The sequence below is a fragment of the Amblyomma mixtum genome, chromosome 2, assembly GCF_055824585.1.
Source record: "Amblyomma mixtum isolate Tamu chromosome 2, ASM5582458v1, whole genome shotgun sequence".
Classification (NCBI taxonomy): Eukaryota; Metazoa; Arthropoda; class Arachnida; order Ixodida; family Ixodidae; genus Amblyomma; species Amblyomma mixtum.
Window position 1 is genome coordinate 121,430,168 of NC_143013.1, and position 23,067 is coordinate 121,453,234.

The 23,067-nt window shown below is 48.8% G+C and overlaps 1 protein-coding gene across 3 annotated transcripts in view; it reads right to left on the reverse strand.

The window, feature by feature from the left end:
* Lmpt (four and a half LIM domains protein limpet) overlaps positions 1 to 23,067 on the reverse strand; it is a 277,389-nt gene that overhangs the window by 56,113 nt on the left and 198,209 nt on the right. Inside the window, exon 1 of one of the 3 annotated variants that reach the window (XM_089572507.1) lies at positions 17,090 to 17,554. The exons of the other annotated variants lie outside the window; for them this stretch is intronic. The gene's annotated coding sequence lies outside the window, so the exon portion shown is untranslated. Of the gene's footprint in view, positions 1 to 17,089; positions 17,555 to 23,067 lie in introns of those variants that run through there. 3 annotated transcript variants of the gene reach the window in all.

A 23,067-nucleotide genomic window follows, 5' to 3' on the forward strand; every position in this document is an offset into this window, starting at 1 on the left:
CTATGGTTGAGGAAGGAAAGACCCGTGCTCTCACTGTAATGTAAATTATCAATCGCTCGTACAGCTCTTTTTTGTAAAGTAAGTACTTTCACAAGATTGGTTGAGGTAGTCGTTCCCCAGATCAACAAACAATATTGTACATGCGAAAAGACTTTCACGTGCCAGGACTTTCACGTCTGCGCATTCATCTCACGCCCCATAACTTTCTTTTGCCCCACACGCCGCTCACGGCCCAAGATTGCCTGGGAAACATCGTTTGGTTCGTTTTGGGAAACATCGTACTTGGAGAACGTCAACGCGGCCGCTTTCGGCAATGGCGTACTATGGCGCCGACAGGGACGCCGTTAACTAGAAGAAAGTTCGTTTATGCAGCTCCTGCAGTGAAATCATTGCCAGAGCGATTCAGCTTGTTCTTTTTCTTGCCGAGTCGTTAACGGAAGTGCACCCTCTTCTGTTCCATTCTCGGCCGCGAAGAAATAACAACGGTTGCTTCATTTGTCCTGACTTTCTTCTTTGGCTCCCGCTTCGACTCGCTCCAACACAGCGGTTCGTCTCGGAGACCGAGACACACCCGCCCTTCATCCGAATCGCTCAACCGCAAGAGGCTCAGCGTCCAAGCGAGCCGCGCCGCTACACGCAACCTGGCAGAGTGCAACGCGCGCTGCCATGTCAGCCGCTGCTTGTGCAAGGCACACAAGGCGGCCCGCCGAGGCATGGAAGCTGCAGTTCCAAGTGCACGGGTGCCGCCGAATTCCGGGGCACGGGGCCCAGTTCGGACCTGCAGCCAAGGTTTATTTATACGACGTCACGAAAGCCGCAGTTAGGCGAAGGAAACCGCGAACGGTTTCGGCGTCGAGCGGCAAAGAACGAGCTCTGCCACACACGCCGCGGTTGCAGTATAGCGCCGGCAGTGATGTCAAAACTCCTGCACTGAGCGGACGCTCACACTTATTATGGGCGCCAATAATTGGCATATTTTCACACTCGACGCACTGCCTCTGTCTCAGTGAGGGGCCTCTGGCCGTGGGCACGGTCTTTGCGCGAACCGGAGTTACGTTACGCGTGAAAAACGGCAGGGTTTTAACGTAGTTAAAGCGAGTAGACGTGCGAAAGCATGTGTTTAGCCTGGTTGGCTCATAGTTTTGCGTTGTTCGGCCGTCGTCACGTCTGGCGACGATATTAGAATCAGGTTAAGCTCTGACCGAGGTTAAGCTGATCTGATCTCTTCGCGCCGCAGATGGAAGTTGGTGAAGACGACGTTGTGCAATGCACAGCGCGAGAGTCTCTTTCAGTTTTACACGAGGCGTGATCGGCTGTGGCGATAGCAGAGTGCTCTCGTGCAGTGGCCTGCGAAGCTGATCTGTTCGCTCAGCCAGGGGTGCAAATCCCGGTTGCCGCAATCTTTATTTCATTTAGTTATTCAAGGTCATGGTCAAGGCTTCACGACGGCCCGGATTTTGCAGCTTTGGTCGTGAAGCAGAGTTTTCGCTCTAAAAAAGGAAAATGCATAACACAGCTCCTGTCCTGGTTCGCTTAAGTGAAACAGGAATGTCATAGCATCAGGCACCAGGTTGGCACCGTGACAGGTGCCAACCTTCCCGCCGGTTGTGGGCTGCTTGCCCCCGTGGCACGTAGTAATGAAATTAATTCAAATAAGTTCAGTGCAACCGTCACCTGCCCATTGTAGCGGGTAGCATAAGTTTTACGGGAGCTTGGGAACAGCAACCAAGGTCTAACAAGCCCTACTGGTAACTGTCTTTGAAACAGGACCCTGCCGGTGCAGTGGTGCATCTCTTTACCGCTTCATCACTGCGCCAGGATTAGTATGGGGATTCCCCGCGATCTATGAATCTAGACAAAGACCAGTTCCGCATATAAGCGCATGTAGGCAGAACCTAGGCGAAAGAGGAACACTTGCGAGGCGGGGTCTCTAACGGTATCGTATATATAGTACCCATGAGAGTACTATGCGATACCGTTAGAGATCCCGCCCGCGGAAGTGCTCCTCTGGAAGTTATGTGATGGTGAAAGAAAGACCAGAGTCCGTGGCTGCGGAGTGACTGGCACAGAGGACCCTAGGGCGCTGATGGGACCCATTAACGCTACCACACCATACTCTTAATGCAGAGCTTAAATGTCCTCTAAGTCTTGTTCTGAACGACACTAGACGGCGCAGAGATTTTGCTCCGACGATGGTTCTATACCATCACATTAGAAGGCAAGCAAGGCGCCGGCCTCCAAAGCTGCGCTAATACCAGGATCCTGAAAACACGGTGCTCTTTCCTAACGCCAAAGCATGCCACGTGCCGAAACACTCGACCGACGAGAACGGCGGAGCACCCACGCCCGTGTCAGAAAAAGTGTCGGCGCGGCAATTGTGGAGTGCCGCGGGCGATGTCTCACCGATGCACCGCCCCGCGACATTTGACACCGACTCGGGGTGCGACCGCACTTGTCGCCAGACCAAATCGAGTCGCGACCCCGGGTCAGCCGTCGCCTCAGGCAGTACGCACGTGCATTGCCCGAGGCCGTAGTCTTTATAGTGTTCGTCGCGCCGCGTGAACTTCGCTTGTGCGCAGTCAGTACATCCTACGCATTGAGAGGAGACGGTGCGAACAACCAGATACGCATGAAGGCAGCTTAGCACGCAGTTCCGTCAGTTGCTAAAAAGGAACAACCATAGCACCTCTCCTCTTAGGCCTTGCGGCTCCTGCAACGCTCGATAAAGCACGTATCCGCTGGATTCAGTCTACAATAAATAAACAGGAGAGGCAGCACCGAGAGCAAACAAGGCTGCCAGTTCAGTACGACGCCGACGTTTTCCGCAGACTAAGCTGCCTTCATTGAAAGCTCTGGCAAGCACACGATTTATTGTCGAATCGACCACACCAATTTCAGGCATCACACTCCGAAGCAAGAATTTTGATCAGGGAAGACTGCTATGAATTCAACCTCTGAAAGGGGCGGGTCGGGCGAAAGGAGAACTTCTGCGTCACCGCTGAGCTAAAACAGTGTCACTCTTTCATTTGTAGCCATTTTTAATCTCACATCATTCGCGGAGAGGAGAGCGGCCAAAACGAGCTGAAAAAATCGCCATAACGTCTGGGACTTGTCTGGAGATGTGGCCTGGGGAACAGAAGAACGCTTTCACGTCGCCGACGTTAAAATAACGCGCCCACGGCAGCCGAGGCCAGAGGAAAGCGAAATAAAGGAAAACAAAAGCAAAAAATTTAAAGCGACGACCTCAACGCACCGCTGGGCACAGCGGCCGGACGAAGTGGCAGCACGACCCTAGCGGCGTTCGTTCCAGAGATTCCCCCCAAACGGTCGCTCACGCTCGGGAGTAACTCAGAAGGGAAATAGAACGACGAAGATTAAAAAAAAGAAGAAACAGACCGCATAAAACAAAATCAAACCGACGCAGAGCCAAGATTCTGCCGGAGATTGAAGAGAGGTGGAACGGGAGGGGCGGCGGGGGCGAGGGATTTGTGGTAGAAGCCGCAGACCGCGGTGCAACGTGCACACGACGACCGCGCGACGCCGCGAAAAATATCCACCGCGGGCCGTGCGCAAAAGAAGAGACGAGTCGACGACGCAGATATGCACTCGGTATCCCATAATTCCGTGGGCGCCGCGGCAGTCCCATAAGTACGCATTCTCCCTCGGAGTTGAAGGCACACCTCTCCGTCGGGAGTGCCCCTGAGCGTCCTCACCGATTCACACAGCCCACACAAACACGCACGCACACACGAACGGCGAAGAGGCACCGGCGAGCTTACGGGGAGCGCGTGCAGAGTGCCGTGCGCAAAACAGCCGGCTCCCACGAGAGTGCCGTTAGTCCCAGCAGCGAAAAAGGGCTAGGGCGAGGAGGGTGGGGCGAAACCCACGTGTGCGAAAGAGGATGAGGAGGTTTCCGGCGTATTCGGGGTATCCAATTAGCGTCGTGGCCCCGGGTGACGTCACAAACGGCGGAACGACGGCCGGCCGGCTGGCTTCGCCGCTGCGCCGCGCTCTATATTTACGCGAGTACCCTGCCAAATTTCGCCGGTGCGCCGAGAATATGCCGGTCAAGATGCCGGAGACCTCCCAGAGTTCCCATTCCGCTTCTTCTTTCTTTATTAGCACTTCCCGCCCACAGTCGGCAGTGACACAAGCATGAAAGCGAAGCACCACTTTGAGTTCTCGGAGACACAAGCCTCGGGGCCGTAAAAGAAGGCATCCAGAGAGGGAAAACAGAACGAGCTCAAAAGTCAAAAGCAAACAACCAAAAAGAAAGCGCTCGAAACGGGTGGGCGCTAAAGCCCGCGTCGGTTCTTGGCACGCTGGCGCGTTCTTGTTGCGTTGTTTCTTGCCTTCTCTCGCCCTATGGGCCACACGCGCTACGAAAATGTTTGTCGGCCCAAAGAGACGCCGCCTAGCCTGCCACGTACACGCCCGTGGCGCGACGGGGAGGATTGAATAAACAGGCCGGAAATAAAGCGGCAGCGCGGCTTCCGGGTCGAGTCTGGCAAGCCGGAGTCGACATTTCTCAGCCCCCATACCTCTACCGCATACACTGCGCGCCACAGAAACTTCCTCGAAACATCCGAGTAACGCAACGTGCCGATACGCAATCGACGCAAGACACGAGTTTTCCCCGGCTTCGCTATCATTCACCACCTACGTTAAGGTTATTCCGTTGCCGTGTTCTCAGTTCGCGTGGAATGAAATCAGTTTCGACGCATTCCGTTGTGCAATGCGCGCAAAGCGCCATTCGAATAATGCACGGCCTGTTCTTTGACCGTTATGGGCCTCGCGAAAGACCCGAACACGTTCTGCGTACTTCAGTTGGGTTACGAAACTATTCACCTCCATCGTCTAACTCCCACAAATCACTGTTAGCTCTTTAAACCAGGCTCTAAGCGACGGACAGAGTGAATAGGCGAATAGCTATGAACCAGAGACTCTTCTTTTCACTGCCTTTTCTTTATTATTTTTTGGTTTCGTTTTTTACACAGCAGGACAAAAGTAACAGCGGCCACCCCATATCGAACAAATTATATGCGCGTACCCAAACATTCTATATCAGGTTTTTGCTTTATCCACAGGACGAAAATTCCGCCAGTTTTCAAATCAAACATTGCGAGCCACACAAGCTTTCTAGGCTTAGTAACGCAATCTGCGACCTAGATTAACAGTGTGCAGATCCGAATCGCAATACAGCACGAACATTCCCAGAAATACCCGCGCGCCATCCGTATGCTCCGCCACATCTTGGTCAATGACACACTTGCAATTCGAGCGCATCCTATACATCCGGTACCCTGAAAAGAAACACGGATTTGCTTTCAAGGCGCCCTCCCTGGCGTCGAGATTGGATTGTAGAGTCGGAAGCGTGTTTTGACATGCCTCGCGCATACGTAAGTAGAAGAGTATTACCATAAAGTTGGACACGTTGGTGCAAGAGGACCGCGGCGGCAAGATAAATACATGTAATGCAAACCAACAGCGGTGGTACCACAAAGGTTGATCGTAAAAAAAAAAAAGGAAGAAAAGTTTTTTTTTCTTGATTTCCACGGCCTATACAAAAAGCACATCACAGCAGCTTATCCTTCCCGAATACGTTGGGAACATGTCTTGGTGTTCTGGTGCTTTATGTTGTTTTTCTGCATTTTTCATCATTCGTTCTTTTATTCACTTTTTTCTTTTTTTTTCTTTGTGTTTTTCTGCAGGTACGCCACGTGGGACAATAAGAGTGGTCGAATCGCGGGCGGCGAAAACAAGAGCCCCCCGAGATTGCCGTCAAATAGAATGGTCAAATAGAAGACGACCGGCGGCGAATTACGGTGCCTATACGAGGAGCGCTTCATGAGACGGAGCGACAAGTGAGCAAAACATGTCATGAGATTATGCTGGAAGAGAGAAAAAAACTTCGGCCCATGTTGACAGAACCAAGCGCTGTTATTGCGATGAAACGGGACTTTGCAATTTGTATTGGACATTAAGAATCTCATAAAACAAACAAAAGTTACACTGTGCGAACTTTTGGTATTGTAGGTGTTCAACCAAGCGGATTCATCTCGGTAAAGTATGACCCCATTTATTGTCAAATATAATCCATGTTCGCCATATTTTGTTGTGGTTTGCGCTATCTGCATTTCTTTTTATGTAAAAAAAAATCGGTGTTAAAACCTCGTCCTCTTCCCCTTGGTCACTGAGGTACTTTCAAGCGTTCTTATTCACAGTGACTTAAAATTCTATGAGGCCGCGCGGTGGCTCAGTGGTTATAGCGTTCGGCTGCTGACGTGAAGGACGCGGCTGGCGGTCGAATTTCGATGGAGGCGAAATTCTAGAGGCCCGTGTATACTGTGCGATGTCAGTGCAGCTAAAACAGTTCCAGGGGGTCGAAATTTCCGGAGCCCTTCACTACGGCGTCCCTCATAGCCTGAGTTGCTTTGGGACGTTAAAGCCCCATAAACCAAACCGTTAATGGGTCCCTTCAGAAGCATGGGGTCCTTTCTGCACATAACTTCGCAGACATGAACGCGTTCTTATTAAGGCGAAAGCCTTTGATGGCTCATGCTCGCGGTGTCCGTCCGTGCATTGGAATCGTGCCAACTGTGGCCTCTCCTCCGCGCAGCGCCGCAACCTCCTCCCTCCCTTAGCAACCGGCGCGCCGGTAGGGGGCGCAGCTGTGCATAGCAGTCGTGACGTCACACAGTAGCGGTAGAACGAGCGCGCGCGCGTCGGCGGTGGCAGTTGCACCGCCGCTCCTTCGCCAGTCGTCTCGTTGCAGTCGAGTGAGTGAGACGCATGGCTCCGAAGCGGCCCAGAGAGTCCCTCGTTTACTGCAAGTATTTAAATAATTCAAATGGATATTGGCGAACACTGTGGCCATTCCACTGAGGCGCCATGTACAACACGGTATATGCGGTGGGTTGACCACGAGGCTTTCGTCAAGCACACTTTAGCATTTCCAAAGTGTCTTCGGTATTTTTTTTTACTTTAACGAAATAGATGAAAGGCCCCCGGTCGTCGGTGTCGTCGCCGTCGGCGGCGTTTTGAGCGAAAAAGCAGGTGGTCTTCCTGCCAAGGGTTGCACCGCGCAGCTCTACCCCACGGCGGAGCTTTCATCCAGTGCGACATCCTATAAGAGGCCTTGTGCGACAAAGCGGCCATGCTTCGCATTGCACTCTTAAGGTTAGCTTATGCGTCGCCCAAATTCTCTTCCTCAATATACCGTAAAATCAAGCTCCGCTCAAATTTCGCGTTACGGAGCACCGTAATCGTCGTTCTTTTTTTTTTAACTATTACGTCACTGTTTAGTTGTCACTCACTTCTAAGGTGGCTCCGAATTAGAGATGTAAAATTTCATGAAATTTTGAATGGCATGAAAAAAACCGTTTTTTTCATGGTTTTTTTCATGAAAAATTGGAAATTTTGCAAAACATGACAAAAACAGATTTATTTGCAACAGCACGACGATCAATAATAATGCTCCGAAGTTCAGTCGAATATGTAGTTATAGATGTCATATTGCGGAACAAACTTCTTTTTCTATTGCACCGAGAAGATAAATAATGATTTCCACTTCAGGCGAATATGGAATTATAAATATCATATTTGTGGAACGAACTTCTTGTTCTATTGCACCGAGAAAGGGAACATGAAAACTGATCTATAAGTCACTCCATATGGGACTCAGAATCACTGTCGCTGGATGCGGCACTACGCGTGGATTGAAGCTGTGTCCACAGCTAGGTTCGCCTGTACATACACAAGCTTTCGAATGCGTTCCCCTGGAAGCCTGTTGCGAATCCTTGTATGGACGTTTCCGAAACGGGACTAGTTTAGTTCGCAGCTGGCGGATGACGGTGGTATCTGCAGCAGCCGGCAAGCCAGACGAGTTAGCGGCTGGTTGGTGCAAAGGTCTTGCCACCAGGTAGAGGGGCCACGTGCTTCGCTGAAGACCCCTGTCCTGTACCAAATTCCTGCGGATGTTCTGTACTCTCCTATGTTGGAAATCAAGAAGCTAGGCTTGTATTTGGCTAAAACCGCTTACATGCACATCAGCCTATGTTATTTATGCCGTGTGTGGCGCTGTAGAATTTGCATCCGTTTTGTTCAAACTATTAGTGTGTTTTAAGTCAAGCCTGGAGCTTTTATGTGACCTGGCCTTCAACCCGCGTACTCGCAGCGCGAACGTTTTAAAAACTCGTTTCAGAGCCCGGATGACTGGAATTCAGTGCCCGGATGAGTGCATTTCAGTGCCCGGATGATGGCTCTCGGTCTCGGCGTGACGTCACCACACTGCCGACAACGGGGGCTAAAAGCATTTCACGCTTAAAAAACACTACCTGGCACCGGAGGTGACGACTGCTCTCCAATATTTTAACCATGCATGCTGTAAAGGTTTTCAAAGCAAAAACAAAAACCTAAACTGAAAGCAAGCAGCCATAAAACCTTCAAATTGCATTTTGAAATTGAAAATTGAAATTTTCGATGTTTCTTTCCATTTTCCTTCGTCTGAAAAAAACGAAAAAAACCGGGGTTTTTTTTCCAAAATTGCAGTGTTTTTTTCAGGCCTTCACATCTCTACTCCCAATCCGCCATTTTTATGAACGCATGGGTTTCCATGCAAGCTAAGCTGCCACTCTGCATTACCTTGGCCGTGTCGCAGAGTTGGGCGCCGGAGCGGACTCACTTATCGAAGGCATGATGGGGGGACAGACAAAAGCCTGCAGAAGTCGTTCTTTTGTACTCCTTTCCCATCGTCCCTTTCCTCATCCAGCGAGCACAGCAACAGTAGCCAGCGAGCCGGTCTCCTACTACCCACAGACTGCTCTAATGTTTACCTTAGCCCCCACCCTTGACGGCCCTGAGACTTCTCTTAAGCCGGCCCGGAGAGAAGCCAAGGCCGACGCTACGCGACAGCGACCACACTCGGCGCTGGCTGCTTCTCGCGATAAGCGAAGGATGGCGTCGCGGTTAGCGCTCTCTCTCTCTCTCACCGCCGACAGCTGAGGTAACGCTAAAGTTCTCCCGTGTTATCTGCACCGCCGACTGTGCTGAGGGTCACGGGGAAGCTCAGCCTCGCCAAACTGACTCGGGACACGCTTTGAGCCGTTCGCTTTCGTTACGGAGAGCGCCTCGTTCTGTAACTTCGCTTTGGTGAGTTTAGACGCAATATAACAAGGACTGACAGCGCCCGCTAGCGCAATGACCTGCAGGGCCAACTTGGACCGCGTCGCACTCACCGCGCTATAAACCATGCGTGTTTCTTCACAACCCTACCGCGCTTGTAATCTCCAGCGAACGAGTCGCCGCGATGAAGCTTGGCAGGAGGGGGCAGATGTGGGCGGGGGGGATGGAAGGGATAGAGGGAGAATAAAAGAACAGGCTCTGACCAAACCACTCCGTGCGAGCTCGAAACGTGGCTAGGTTCGATTAGGGCCGCTTGGGAAAGACACTTGATGCTGACCAGACTATAAAATGCGCACGACTTTCAGCGATCGAATGCGGAATTCGTGCCAGCTCGGCTAAGTGACGTTGGCGTTGCCTACACCGTATGCGAGGTCAAGCTGAGGAGTACTTGAGATATGCCCTTTACCGCCGAAGAGCTGGTAACAGGCGACTCCTACTTAACTCAGAGAGGCCCCGAACGCGGGTATGAAACTACATAGAAGTTTGTCTTGGCAGGACTTGTTCGCCTGAGATAGGCATACACGGCTCTAATGGTTTTCCGGTCAATAAGCTTCAAACGCGCAGGCGACAGACAAGGTACGACAGCTGCGAAAGATACGGCTGACAATACGGCCTGCGGAGAAATTTGCCTGCAACAAGGAAAGCTGACCCGGAGTATGGAAACCTGTGACAGATAAAGGAGAAGCACTAAGCGACGCTTCCTGGTCGCTCGATCAGCTGGAGACAACTTCAAGTCCAGATTAGAACTGCACCCACCAGTGGAACCGGAAGCACTCTAGCGTACAGAGTTACGCCACCATCGCTGCAGGACGCGTCGATCGGCGCTGGTGCCATTCGATTGCGTGCACAGGGATCATCGGTGTCGTTCGCTGTCGATACCGGGATGCCCTCGTTGAGGATGGCATTCAGTCGTACGTGCAGAGAAAGGGAAGGTAAATGCTACGCCAAGCAAAGAGGGGCGACTTCCGCCTCTTGTCGGGGTTTTAAGCTGCATCACGATATCGAGCTAAAGAGATCCTGTGGATAATCCCTACGAATGCATTGCTTCAGAAGGGCGCTGTCCCTGCTCACGAGAGAGATGGTTTAAAAAAACAAAAAAAAGAAGATTACAGACGCCATCGCCGGTCCTGTAATGTGTTGCCCGGCATAACCGCACAAAATGGACAAGCGCGCGGGATGCAAATGTATCATTGCGGCATACATGCTGCTGATTCTGAGCTGCATTCCACTTAAGTACGTGGAATATAGCAAATCCAACGCATTATTTTATTGCTGTTCGTCCCACTATTGCAACATAGTTGATGGTGAGAACTGGAAAAAAAAATATTTTTTCTTTCTTCTGCACGAATAAGGGTGCCCTACACGCAGAGGGGATAAACATAAGTGTAAGAGATAACGCACTTCGGAAGCCTTAGCGTCAAGCTCGGGAGTTCTCCAAACATTTGCAACGCCCCTAGTACAAGAACGTGGACATTCAGGCTAATCTCACCACTAGTTCTGCCTGTGCAATACTTGTGACAAGAGCTCTCACGAGCTGAAAATGACATACAGTCATGATTCCTGACAAGAAAGCAATGCAGATTGGAGGACGGGTTCAAGCATACTATAAGGTCAGGACCTTCGAAGCACTGCGCCCCGTGGCAAGCAAAGTTACGTGTTGGCTAAGTTTGATAAATTAATGTGAACTTTTATCTCTCTCAAACTACCGTCCAATTTCGGTCAGAAGCTCATGCTGTAAAATGCTCCAGCATATCGTCTTCAACATGTATCCAACAGCTCTATGAAGATAACCGAGTATTTTTGGAATCCCAACATGGCTCACGAAAAGACAAGTCTACTGTCACGCAATCCAACGACTGCGCACGAGTTTTAAAGCGTGCCGTATGCGAATGGCCAATTAGATGTGTTGTTGAGGTTTTTTCAGAACGTTCCATAGTGTGCCGCACGCGAAACAGTAGCACTGCTTTGAATGCGTAGGCCTTCCTGCTCATATTGTACAGTGGATCAAAGCCTATCTCAGCGATTAGACATTGCTCATCTAGGATGTCACATGTTATTTCAGGCGTGTCTCAAGAAAGTGCTCTGGGACCACTCCTTTTTAGTTAATTTACAATGATGATTTGGTTGACGCCATTAACAGTGATGTTTCCATCCAGTACTTGCCGATAACTATGTTGTAAGGAAATTGCGCGCGCACGTGATAGTGCAATATTACTAGAAACTCTACAGGCTGTTTCTATACTGTACAAGTTGGGGCATGGAGTTAACTGCTGGAAAAAAAATTGTTTCAAGAGTGAAAAGAAAGGAAAATACGAGCACTTTCACATACCAACTTTGCAATAATGACATTTCAGAGCTGCAGCCTTACCTCTGGAAATATCTGGGAATTATTTACAAAAAAGCTAACTGAACAAGGCATACACTAGAAATTTCTACTGTTCCGCTATTGAAACTGCCGTCCTCAACAGGGAGCTTACGATTGATGTACTACCGGGGACAAAAGTGGTATACTCCACGCGGCGTGAGCCGGAGCGATGGAAAACTGCGTTGCAACACCATCTACAGGTGCCATCTGGGATCGAGACAGCCAATGCGTGACTTTTATTACCAGCAGGCATGTAGCTTGGCTCGTTTTAACTATTCGTGGTTTAGCTTGCCAAAATGCGGGAGCTTTCCGTTGCTTCGGCTCCCGCCACGTGGAGTATACAACTTTTGTCCCCGATGGTACCTGTGAATTCCAAGCTTCTGCTATATGGCCATCGCGTTGGGCCTGCAGTTAAATAAGTCATAGTATCAGACCCGCATTACAAAACAAAAAAGATATCCTTCAGTTCGAGTGAGTCCAAAAATGTGGCGCGATTCACTTATGACAAACACAATGTGAAAGCACAGCACACACACCTTAGATTCTCGTAGAAAAGTAAGTCACCTCATCTCTCTCAATACCTGCCTTTCAGAAAAAAAATATAGACAAACTTCATAAAGCGTAGAAGATCTCACAGTCACATTACGAGGAGAGCCAAACATACGCAGGAACAATCACATGTCTTAATTTTGGCCACAAGACTTACATTTGGATTTTTTTCTCAGTGCTCTGTCCGCTTAGAATACCTTTACCTTACATGTCATTATTGCAGAGTTTGTATGTGAAAGCACTCGCATTTTCCTTTCTTGTCACTCCTAAAACTAGTTTTTTTTTTTCAGCAGTTAACTCCTTAAGGGTAACGGAGTGGATTCCAAGAGAAGTCAAGCGTAGCAGGGGGCGGCAGAAAGTAAGGTGGGCGGATGAGGTTAAGAAGTTTGCGGGGATACAGTGGCCGAAACTGGAAAACGAGAGGGTTACTTGGAGAGACATAGAAGAGGCCTTTTGAACTGATGTGGGCGTAGTTAGGCTGATGATAATGATGAATGGAGTGTTGTGCCGTCTTCCTTCTTAGTTCCACTGTCGTCCGGAAAATTTCCCTGTATTTATGTTGTTTGTATTCAACGTTTGCGCACGCTTGTTATTGGCAGTAAATAATGCTAATTTCCAATTGCAATCCACTCAAGTGCAGCCATACGGCTACAAAAGGAAGCTATACAACTTTCACAAAAACTTCGTAGGTAAAGGAAAAGTTCATCCTGGCGTGGGGTCCTAATCCGGGACCACCACCTGTCCAGGGCAGTTGCTCTAACAGCTAAGCTAACCAGGATGGCTGATTTGATTGTTAATCTGCTTGCATCATGCCTCTCTCATTAGGATGATACATGATCTGCAGAAAGCTTTTCGCTGCACTTATATATGAGGGGCTATTGCCATTCTTTTAAGTACGAACAGTGTGGGCCTTCATTGAAGACCCACTAAACAGCAACGCATTCCGATTCTACGCACTAAGGCCAATGACCACAAGGTTACTGAAATTTCGCAGTACGAAAGAAGGAACAAGGCTGGCTGGTGTATTGGCTTCTATGGCACATAAGCCGCTGAGGCGATATCATGCGCCGAACACAGGGTTGGAATGATCTCACCGTTGTGCTGGCGGACAACTACATCTTAGTGTTACATTTCGTTGATCACATTTCCACCTTTTAGGAATCTAACAATCTAACGCGATATGTCTACTCTTGTATTCTCTCCGAAGAGTATGTTTGGGTGTAAAGGAACGTGGTTTTGGTAAAATACTCTGAATGATTTTCTTTTCCATAGTTTCTCTAGCTTTGTGCATGCCAATAAAATATGGTTCACTGCGACAGCTTCTCTACAAGATAAAAAAACAAATAACACACAAACCACAGGAGAGGGAGAGCGCGCTTGTCCCTTCCGGTGATCAAGCGTTGGGCAAGTTGGTTTAGCATTACGTTTAGAAGGGCTCCCGGCCCTATTTCGTGCCAGCAGTTTTTTTCACCGCAGTAAACCAACAAGCTTACTCCAGACCTCTGTTGCAGCATATACACGGTGTTTCACTTAAGACTTCACAAAATTTTTAAAGAAAGGCTTTATGAGTTTGGTGAGCGCTTTTTTTTTCGGCATAGCATTGTGAGCTGTGTAGTACATCAGAAACAAGACGTGCTAACTAGCAGGTTGGTTAACTAATACTGAATATTTAACTTTTAACTATTACTGTTAGGCTCCTTAATTATTGAGAGGCGTGAAGGCTGCCGCAATTAATATCCATATATGTTTTTCGAATTTCGAAAACTCAATTACCCTCGCCGCTGTGGCCGAACATATTTTGGCTATTTCGACGAGTTACCTACACTGGAGGGATGGCTTTGCCTGCAAGCTTCTCGAAAGCGCGCGTATTTTGGCCCGATGTAGCCAAAATTTATTAAGCCAGAGCGCCCGGTGTAACCGCATTTCCGAATTTCTAAAAAATGATGTGGGTATTACTTGCAGCGGCCTACACGCTTGTCAGTAATTAAGGAGCCTGACAGTAATAGTTAAAAGCAAACTATTCAATATTAATTAACATTCCTTCAAGTTGGCATGTCTTAGCTGTGTTCTGCTCTATTACACCGCTGACAATGCTATGTCGAAAAAGTTCTCACTCAAAAAGCCTATTTTTTAAAAATTGTGCAAAATATTTGGTGAAGCACCCCGTATAGCTTCCATATGTAAGGTAGGCCCAGAGCTTTGAGAAGTGCTGTGCATGTTGCGAGCCTCAAACTGACAATGAATGGTGGTCTACTTGGGAAGCATAAAGGCCTCTAAGTTGAAGTGTATTGATGACTTAAAGCCACTGCCCAAATTATGGATCACTAAGCATACGGAGAGCTTCATTTATAATCTTGTAACGCGTTACAAGAAACCACATAAGGCGTAACTTTCGTAACAAGAGTTTCGAAGGGGCAGTACAAGCCGTGTTCTTCCCTTCAGTCCGTATTGCGGTAAACGTTTCTCAGGAACCAAGACAATTCACACCAACCTATTTACGGCAGTTCTTCTTTTCAGGAGTTTATGCGCTTTAAACAAAACTAAAACTATCGAGCAGAATAGCAAGGTAAACGTTTTGTTCCTTTCTGTCCAGTATAGGGATCAAGGCCATTTTATATTTATCTTCATCAAATAAAAAGCTTTCTCTGCATATTCTTAATTTTGGTTCCGCGTATTCCCACACAATAATAACGAACACAGCGAAAAAGCTGGCCTTTTACATTGCTCACGTTTGAATATAACGGTACCGTTATAACAATAAGTTATAGTGTGCGTGATAACTAAGTTTAAAGGACTAAACAAGTTTTTAAAAGAAATTTTTCGCTTGGCTAAGGTTTCCAAATCCATTACTCCTTAATGTACTCCTTTACTCCTTTCAAAATTACTCCTTTCAAAATTTTTACAGGACAACATGTCGACATTTTTTTTCTTAAGGTTTTTTTCGCTTAACTGCCGGTTTAGTGTGAAAGTGTCTCCCACTACATGGATGAAACCGCGTAAACACTTCGAAGTCGCCTGCAGATTTGCGTCAGCACTCTTAACGCAGAGCTGATGTGGCATTAAATCCATTAATATACAGAGCTTGAAGATAGTTCACTATACGCCATTAATAATACGTGATGCACCTGTGCGGAGACCTGTAAACAATGTTCATAGCACACCATTAATAACAATGATGCAACGGTGTAGAGACCGTCAAAATATTCACAACTCAACGTTGATAACACATGAGGCACCTGTGTGGTTAACATTAGCTCGTCACAACTTTCCCACGGAGTGTTAGTTCCTATCTCCAGCCGTTAACGAGCGCGTTAATACTCCTAACCAGTTTATTATGTTAGCATGAAATAAAACCCGCTTCTGTTTGCTCAGGCAACCGACAGCAGTGCTAGTACGATGGAATTCCCGCAGTACGTACTAGTGTTCTTTTTTTTTCTTTTGACAGCAGTTACTAATACACAAAGGTGTCACCATGTGTGTCCCACCAGAGTGTGAAGACTGTGTCCTTAGGCCGACTCTCTTTCTGACTGGTAGTATCTCGCAGCTCCTGAGTACGAATATGGTCGCTGTACAGTGCTGGCTGGTATTTTCTACGTACCACATTTACATACGCTTGGCCTGCGACCTGACTGCGTAATGCGTGCATAATTTCTGACGTGTCAACTTAACCAAACGCTCTATCGTCAGATGTTACATATTTCGAAGTGGAGGTGGAGACGTCAGCGTACAGTCACGCGTGAAGGCCTTTTTTCCGGTCGCGCCATTAAACCCAACCTTCTCGGCGAGAGACACGGGTATCTCCTTCTAGCATAAGCTATGGAGGCTGTCTGTGCACACTCGTTTATCTATTCCATATTTCTCTGTAACCTGACTGACGGTTTGAACACGCCGGGTTGTCGAGCAGACTTTCGGAAAACACACTCGAAGAGCCCTCGTGATATTATTCACAAATGAATAGGAAGCAGTTATTATCGGTCGGTGCGATGGATGTCGTCTGTCGTTTAATATCGTTATTGACCAGTGGCTGGAACAGCCCCATCAAAAGTTTTGCATGAAAGAAATTGTGCTTTAGATTCGGCTTCCAGACAGCTGCCGCCTTTATGTTCCTCAACGTTTAAGCTAAGCGTAATATCGAACGCCTAATACATACAGTACCATTTGCACTCGCTACATTTTCTTGTTTTTTCTTTAGAAATTCCTGACGATTCTACCCTTTTGTCTGCTCAGTCGGGAAACTGCAGTAGGTTTACGTCTGCAACTGCTCTTAGTTTTCCCAAGCAGACTAATTCTGAAGTTCCTGAAGTATACAATGCAAACAATGGCCACAGTGCACAATCTATACATTTATGGCCACACACATTTTGCAGATTTCTGTCAAGAGGCAGTTTATAGACAACGAACAGACAAAACGAAATATCGATAGGAAGGCAACAGAGAGTACAAGAAGTCTACACTAAGTCTACAAAAATCTTTGCAAGGGGTAAAATGTAAACGACTCCTTGCTTTCCCTGCCGGGAGCATCGGAATAAAGTACCACCGTACACATCCTTGCCAGCTAGATGAACAAACATCGTGTCATTATCAAGGTTCCGTCAAACACTGCCAAGACAGAGACAAGTCTCCACAGAAGGCAAACACCGTTGTCACATAGCCGCGACCTTCGAGGACGGGGCTGACCACCCGTTAGCCCCTGAACCACACATCGACCGGTTCCACTGTATTTGCTTATTTTCTGCTCCACTGCGCCCTGCAGTACAGCCTCCCGCCGCGGGACCCCATCTCTCAGGGGACCACACGGGTCCACTAACCCCCCTCCGATGGTCAGCTTGGCCACTCGCCGCAAAAAAAGAAAAAGAAAACAAATGCTCGGTACGGAGACGCATTCGCTGAAGCCAGACGCTAATTTATGCTACACATCAGGGTCGCACCGCTATGCAGCAAACACGGGGATCTCTAGAGGATGCCCTTCACGGTCAGGACCCCCGCGCTCACCTCAGAAAAACATCCGCTGGTCACTTCCAAAGGGACGCTGGAATGGATGAGTTGGTTAGGCACTCAACGAAAACACCGCACAGGCTTCTCGACAGTTGGTGAGGCGGCGGTTCTGCACGCCTCCGCGTTCATCCAAGCAGAACCACCGCGCAGACGACGACGACAGATGCACGATAACACATTCCTTGGATCATTTGTCCTCACGGCGATGTATCCGGACGTGAAATGCTTCGGGGAGCGATGCTCCTGGAGGGGCCGTTATTCGAAGCTTATACGGATGGAGCGGAGGAGAACACACGCGAATCGCCTGTTTTGCACAGAGTGTAAACACGGCGGTTGCAGAAGCCTAGCGCGCACTACTGACGCTGCGTCACGAGGTGACGCACCGCTGCCCGTGACGGGTGCCCTGGAACACGCACACGCAGGCAACGCCGACGACGACGGCTACGAGCGATGTGGTTTCTTCCTTTCTCGATGAGCGCGCTGGGGAAGTGAGAAGACGCGTAAACACGCTTGCGAAGCACACACACACACATAGAAACGGGGGTGGGGGGAGGGTCTAGCCACTCTGGCGCGTAAACAGGAGATACCTCTGGCCAGCGTCGGAAACAAAGCCCACGCACACACTTTCTAGCGAAGGCTGCTCGCGGTCTATCCGCTCGGAACGCCCGATATGGTCAGCGTCCGGGGCCGTCGCGCTGGCAGAGTGGAGGCGTTCGCTTTTGGGGGGCCAACCGGACGTCCTCTGGTCGCGAGACCGCCGCCGGCCCTGGGACCACGGAAACCACCGCAACGCACAGACACCGGCGAATCGAACGACGCGACTATCACACTGAAGACACAGAGATGCGTGACACTGGGCGAAGAAGCGAGTGCCTCGGCGCTGCCGCCAGCCGGACGTCCACTCTCCTTCGCCGCCGCCGCCAGAAAAACGCGGTCGAAACCAACGTAGACGGGCGAAACGACCTTATACGTGCCGAGACTGAAATGCGCCGCACGCGCTGCTGCCGCTGCCGGGCCCGGCAAACTCAAAACTAACGCCGTTGCCATGGCGAAAAGAAGAAATGCAGTACGAGCGGAAAAAAAAGAAAGGACGCGCTCGCAGCCGGCAATTCCGGTTCGGCACGGCGCCCGCTGTTCGTTTATTATACGACGACGCGGCCGTCGCGTGGATCAGGCCTGTGGGACTCCGTAGTGCGGTTGGCCCAGCCGCCTCGCCTATATGCGCGCGTCTCCGGGCGTCGCGTGTGTGACTCACGCCGGAGGCTCGCTTCGCTCTAGCCGTTGCAGCTGTCCCTGCTAACTCGGAGCCCTATACAGCTTTCAGCTGTCGCCCACAGGAAAAAGCCGGTCATGCGGGACGTAATCACGTCCAGCTGCGTGGAGGGCGTGTCAGTCGGTCTCTCCGCGCCGACTGCTGCCGTTTAAGGAACGTCAGACGTTAAGCAGCACTGCATGCCAAGGAGCAAAATAAGAACGCTCCCTGCCAGAAACGTCATGCTATTTGACACTTGCTTTGAAAGAGCCCGATGATTTTGCACGCCTGTGAACCAGAGGAAATCAAAAAAAAAATCCGCGAAGAAATTTAAGGGAAAACAAAAAAAAATCGGTGGAATATAGTGGCACCCAAAACAATCCACGACGAACTTGGTCAGCCACCTATGTGCTAGGAGGTGAAAAGAACATGCAGTAGACACCTGCATATCCAGGACATGCACGTCATTGCTATTCAGCTGCCTACTGAACAACAGCACCAATTGCTCTGTTGCTCTAGTTATGGCAGGTGATCGAAATCAAAGCGCACTTCTCTCATTATCTTCAGAAGTTCAAGACCACACGATGCAATGAGTACGTCAAATAACCATTTCATGGTGTCAAAAACATATCAAGGGAGCGCAAGAAATAATTGGACAGTCATGTAGGCTAACAGAGAGAAAAAAGCTGTATTAGACATACGACATAAGTACTGGTTGCTGTGTTATTAAATCGGGTAGAGGTGAATCGTGCAGTCATTCGTCTGACTGATCCAGCATCTGATAGCTTGTGTTTTACGCATGATGTAGGTTATGTATGCCTTTGACTGCAGTAATAAAAAAAAATTGTAGTAGTTCACCTTTCCCAAGGGTAAAAGTTATGGGGTCCCACATGGCCGGCTTGGGCACGGGACACGCCTCAGAAGCACCACTGAGGGAATCCCAGTGATGTCAGGAATCCCGAATGTAGTTTGCGCTGTGAGCATTTATCCTACCATCAGGTAGGTCATGTGCACGTCATGGCAAAAGACCTCCTCACCTTTCTAAGCCTGAGTGAGCCTGGAATCCATGACGCTAACCTAGCATGCAACCAATAACGGTTCCCCCACAACGTGTCCCAGACAAAGTTCATTTCCTGCTCTTGATATCAGCTACGAGGCTGCTTCTCAAATCCACGATCCTCTCTGTGTATATCTTATTGTTACCGCTATTACTTTGTTTTCATGAGTGCGCACGCTGTCTTTAATCAAAGTGTCTTTTTGTTAGCATCCAAGTTGCCGCCCCGCATTAAAACACACTGTAAGTATCACAAATAAATAAATCTGTCGAAGCCCGATTCCCACTTTTGGCGTCAAATTCTAGCGAGCAGTGCAACGATATGTATCAAGTCGTATCGAGTGGCTTCTAGGAACCTTTTCCGCCGCTCCCAAGCCGCCACTCCATTCTTTAATCATGACCGCTGGTCATTATCTTCCTAATCACGTTTCCTTCTTTCATTTTGATGTCTTTGCGTTTTCTTGTTCCCTGTCTGTTGCTCTTGTTAATCTTTTCAATGGGCTGAACGACGTCTCACTTTTCTACGTAGCCTCATCATCTGCTTGACGCTCCACGCACTTCACGTATTTTTCTTGAACTTATCCTACGCGCCGGCTCTAGCCCTGGGTTACGCGTGAAATTCTTGAGCACCGGTGCCGTTAAGAGCGTCCGAGCACCGAGTGCTTCCCAGTTCTTCCATGTCTGCCCTCCTTTGAGGCTATCTAACGTAAACAATCCACAGGCCCTTTACACACTGCAGACATTGCAAGCTCGGATATCTTGAGGTAAGCAATGTTATAAAATAACCAACTTCTCAAGCTATATTTTTTTACATCAGTGGATACCGCTGCTACCTGTCCACGGCTAGTAAGAAATACCGGCCACTTCAGTTTCTTTGTTTTTTTTTTAATATTTTCTTTTTTTCGCTAAAGTTCGCACTTTTCTGTGCGGCAGCGACATTTTCCAACGAAACAGGAAGTGTAAGTCTCTTCGAAGTAAGGTGGCGCCCCCTACACGGCGCTACGTTTCGCTGCCCTATTCGGAGGTTTTCCGGGTTTCGAGAGAAAAAACACAGCCCACTCTGACAATCCGCGAGCAATCCAATCCGTCTTGAGTGGCCCGAGGAGTTATCTCCCACGCAGGTAAGCTTATGTTAGCAAATTCATCCAGCAATAACACCGACACGGGTCGAACGCGGTGCCCAAGGTTCCTGCAAGACACCCGGCCGGCTAACCAAGACGTCAGCGCCGAAGACAGCCGTCATCCCTTCCGCCCGGCTTGAAATGCCCCGGAGGGCATCATTCATATTATATTTATTTATTTATTTATTTATTTATTTATTTATTTATTTATTTATTTATTTATTTATTTATTTATTTATTTATTACCTCAAAGGCCCCGGTTGTGGGGCATTACATGAGGGATGGGCGGATTACATGCAGATTATATAAAGATTACAGAGTACATAAAGATCAGGATACATAAAGATTACTGATTACATAAGCACTTCTTTTTGGGCAAGTTGGTTCATATTTGAAAACTTTAAAAGGGCGCAAACACACACGACCCCAAAGTACAAGAGACGGCGCTTGTGTCTCGTCTCTTGTACTTTGTGGTCGTGTGTGTTTGCGCCCTTTTAAAGTTTTCAAATATGATTACATAAGGTTGGCCTCAATCTTTTGCTTGAAGTCGATGCAGTTGACGATGAGTACGGCTTCCGGCGGCAGATCGTTCCAGTCTCGAGATGATATGACAAAAAAGAACGGAAATGAGATGTAGTTCTTGCAGCGGGTGGGTATACGGTCTTGATGTGGTTGTTGCGGCTAGAAGGACGATGAGCTGTTGATATGATAGATGATCCTAAAGGTGAATGATAGAACTTGTGGAATAGGCATAGTCGAGATATTTTTATTCTAGTTTCAAGGTTAGGCAAGGATCGTCTGGATATATATATATATATATATATACACAAGCCGGCAGAAAGTGCCAGAAAGACGGGCCGCATCGCATCAGCATCCGAGTCTTGAAATACAATACGCGGTGCATGTTCTCCCAAATGCGACCGGCCACCGGAACCCTCCACAGTGGGGTTTGGAAATGTACACACGCGGGGCCGAGAAGAATACACAAGCAGGTCGCGTGAGGGAAGAGTACATGCAGAGAGGCATTCGGGGCTCGGTAGATATCGCGCCTGGCGCCCGAACGTACACACGGCGCATAAAGAGCAGAGACGCCAGCCTCTTTCGTCCAGCGGGGAGGGAAGCGCCCCCGGAAATATTACCAGGCACGTGCCGAATGCCTGTGTATATACACGACGACCGAGCTATAGCTCGCGGGGATATAGATGTACATAGAGTGGCGCGTCTCTACTCATGTGCGGCAATGGGGAAGCGAGAAGCAGATAATAATATATACGAATGCATCGATGCGAATGGACAGCTGGGAAAGGCAACTCCTGCCAATCAAACACCGGGCTAACAGCAGAAAAAACACAACAAAAAAATAAGCATACGCGCCGCATGTCTTGAACCAACAAAGAGCGAAGTCAGGAAGGGCGTCGCTGCCAACAGGCTTCGGGGTTGCTTTTTGTGTAGTTATTTTTCCCCGCTGTATATACCCCTGGGAGAGCCTTCCATATTTCTGCGGTGAGAAATGCTATGGAGACCAAAATAGAGGAACATGAGGGATGCGGCTTTGCGGGCGATCGCTTTGATACTCGCATACATACGGCGTTGTGAATGGAAAACTGTTTCTTCTTCTGTTGTCTTTGCGCTATTATAGTATTCTGGGTTCGGGTCGAAATGGCAGCCACAGAAGCGCCACACGGATGTCGAGGAACATTTCCGCACGAACGGAAGGGGCGACTGTGACGTCGAGGCAAGAAGTGTTCCACCACTAAGAAAGATGTCGCGTGCTGAGAGTAGTAGTTACTGTGGAGCCCATGGTTGCTTGGTCCGACCCATGGGTTGGATTAAGATGTTTCTTTTTAGTATTTCTTTGTTTCTTAGTTCATCCTTTCAACCCTCCTTTTATTCCTTCTCTCGTTCCATATTGCTTTCTCATTTTCCTCTCTCTCTTCACCTTGCCCGCCTTTTCTTTCTGAGTTTTCTCCTTTTTGAAGGCGGCGCTGCTTGCCTACCGTTGTAACGCAGCCCTCGACGATGCACTTCAAGGGCGACACCCATAAACCATAAATGGATGAGTGCCTCAATGTGCGCGTTGACACGATGTACACGGCCTCCTTAGGGCTATAGGAAATGCCGTCAGTGAATGAGAGCGCAAAGTGACAACACATTATGGACTTAGTTTAAATTATTCCTCCTCAAAAATGTGCCTGAATAAGTGCAAAAGTCAGATCAAAATAGCAGTAGCGCCGCTGCGAATACGGAGGAGGGTTGCAGAGTGCGTAGGTTGTGCCGTCGAGGAACCTGTCACTACCGCGTTTCTATAACATGGATTCTCGCTCGGTGATTATTCGCGTCCGTACGCAGACCGATGTCGCATTATGCCGTTCATTATCTTTTTTCCTTTTCCGCGATACAGCTCGGATAAGTGGCGCGGCCTACGCACAGACTCCTTCAACTTCTCCACCCGGCAAACATCTGCCAGACAAGTTGCACATGATGCAGGGAAATCGTGGCCGGAAGTCGGAGCTTGATAACACCGCCGCATCGAATTAAGGTAATACTC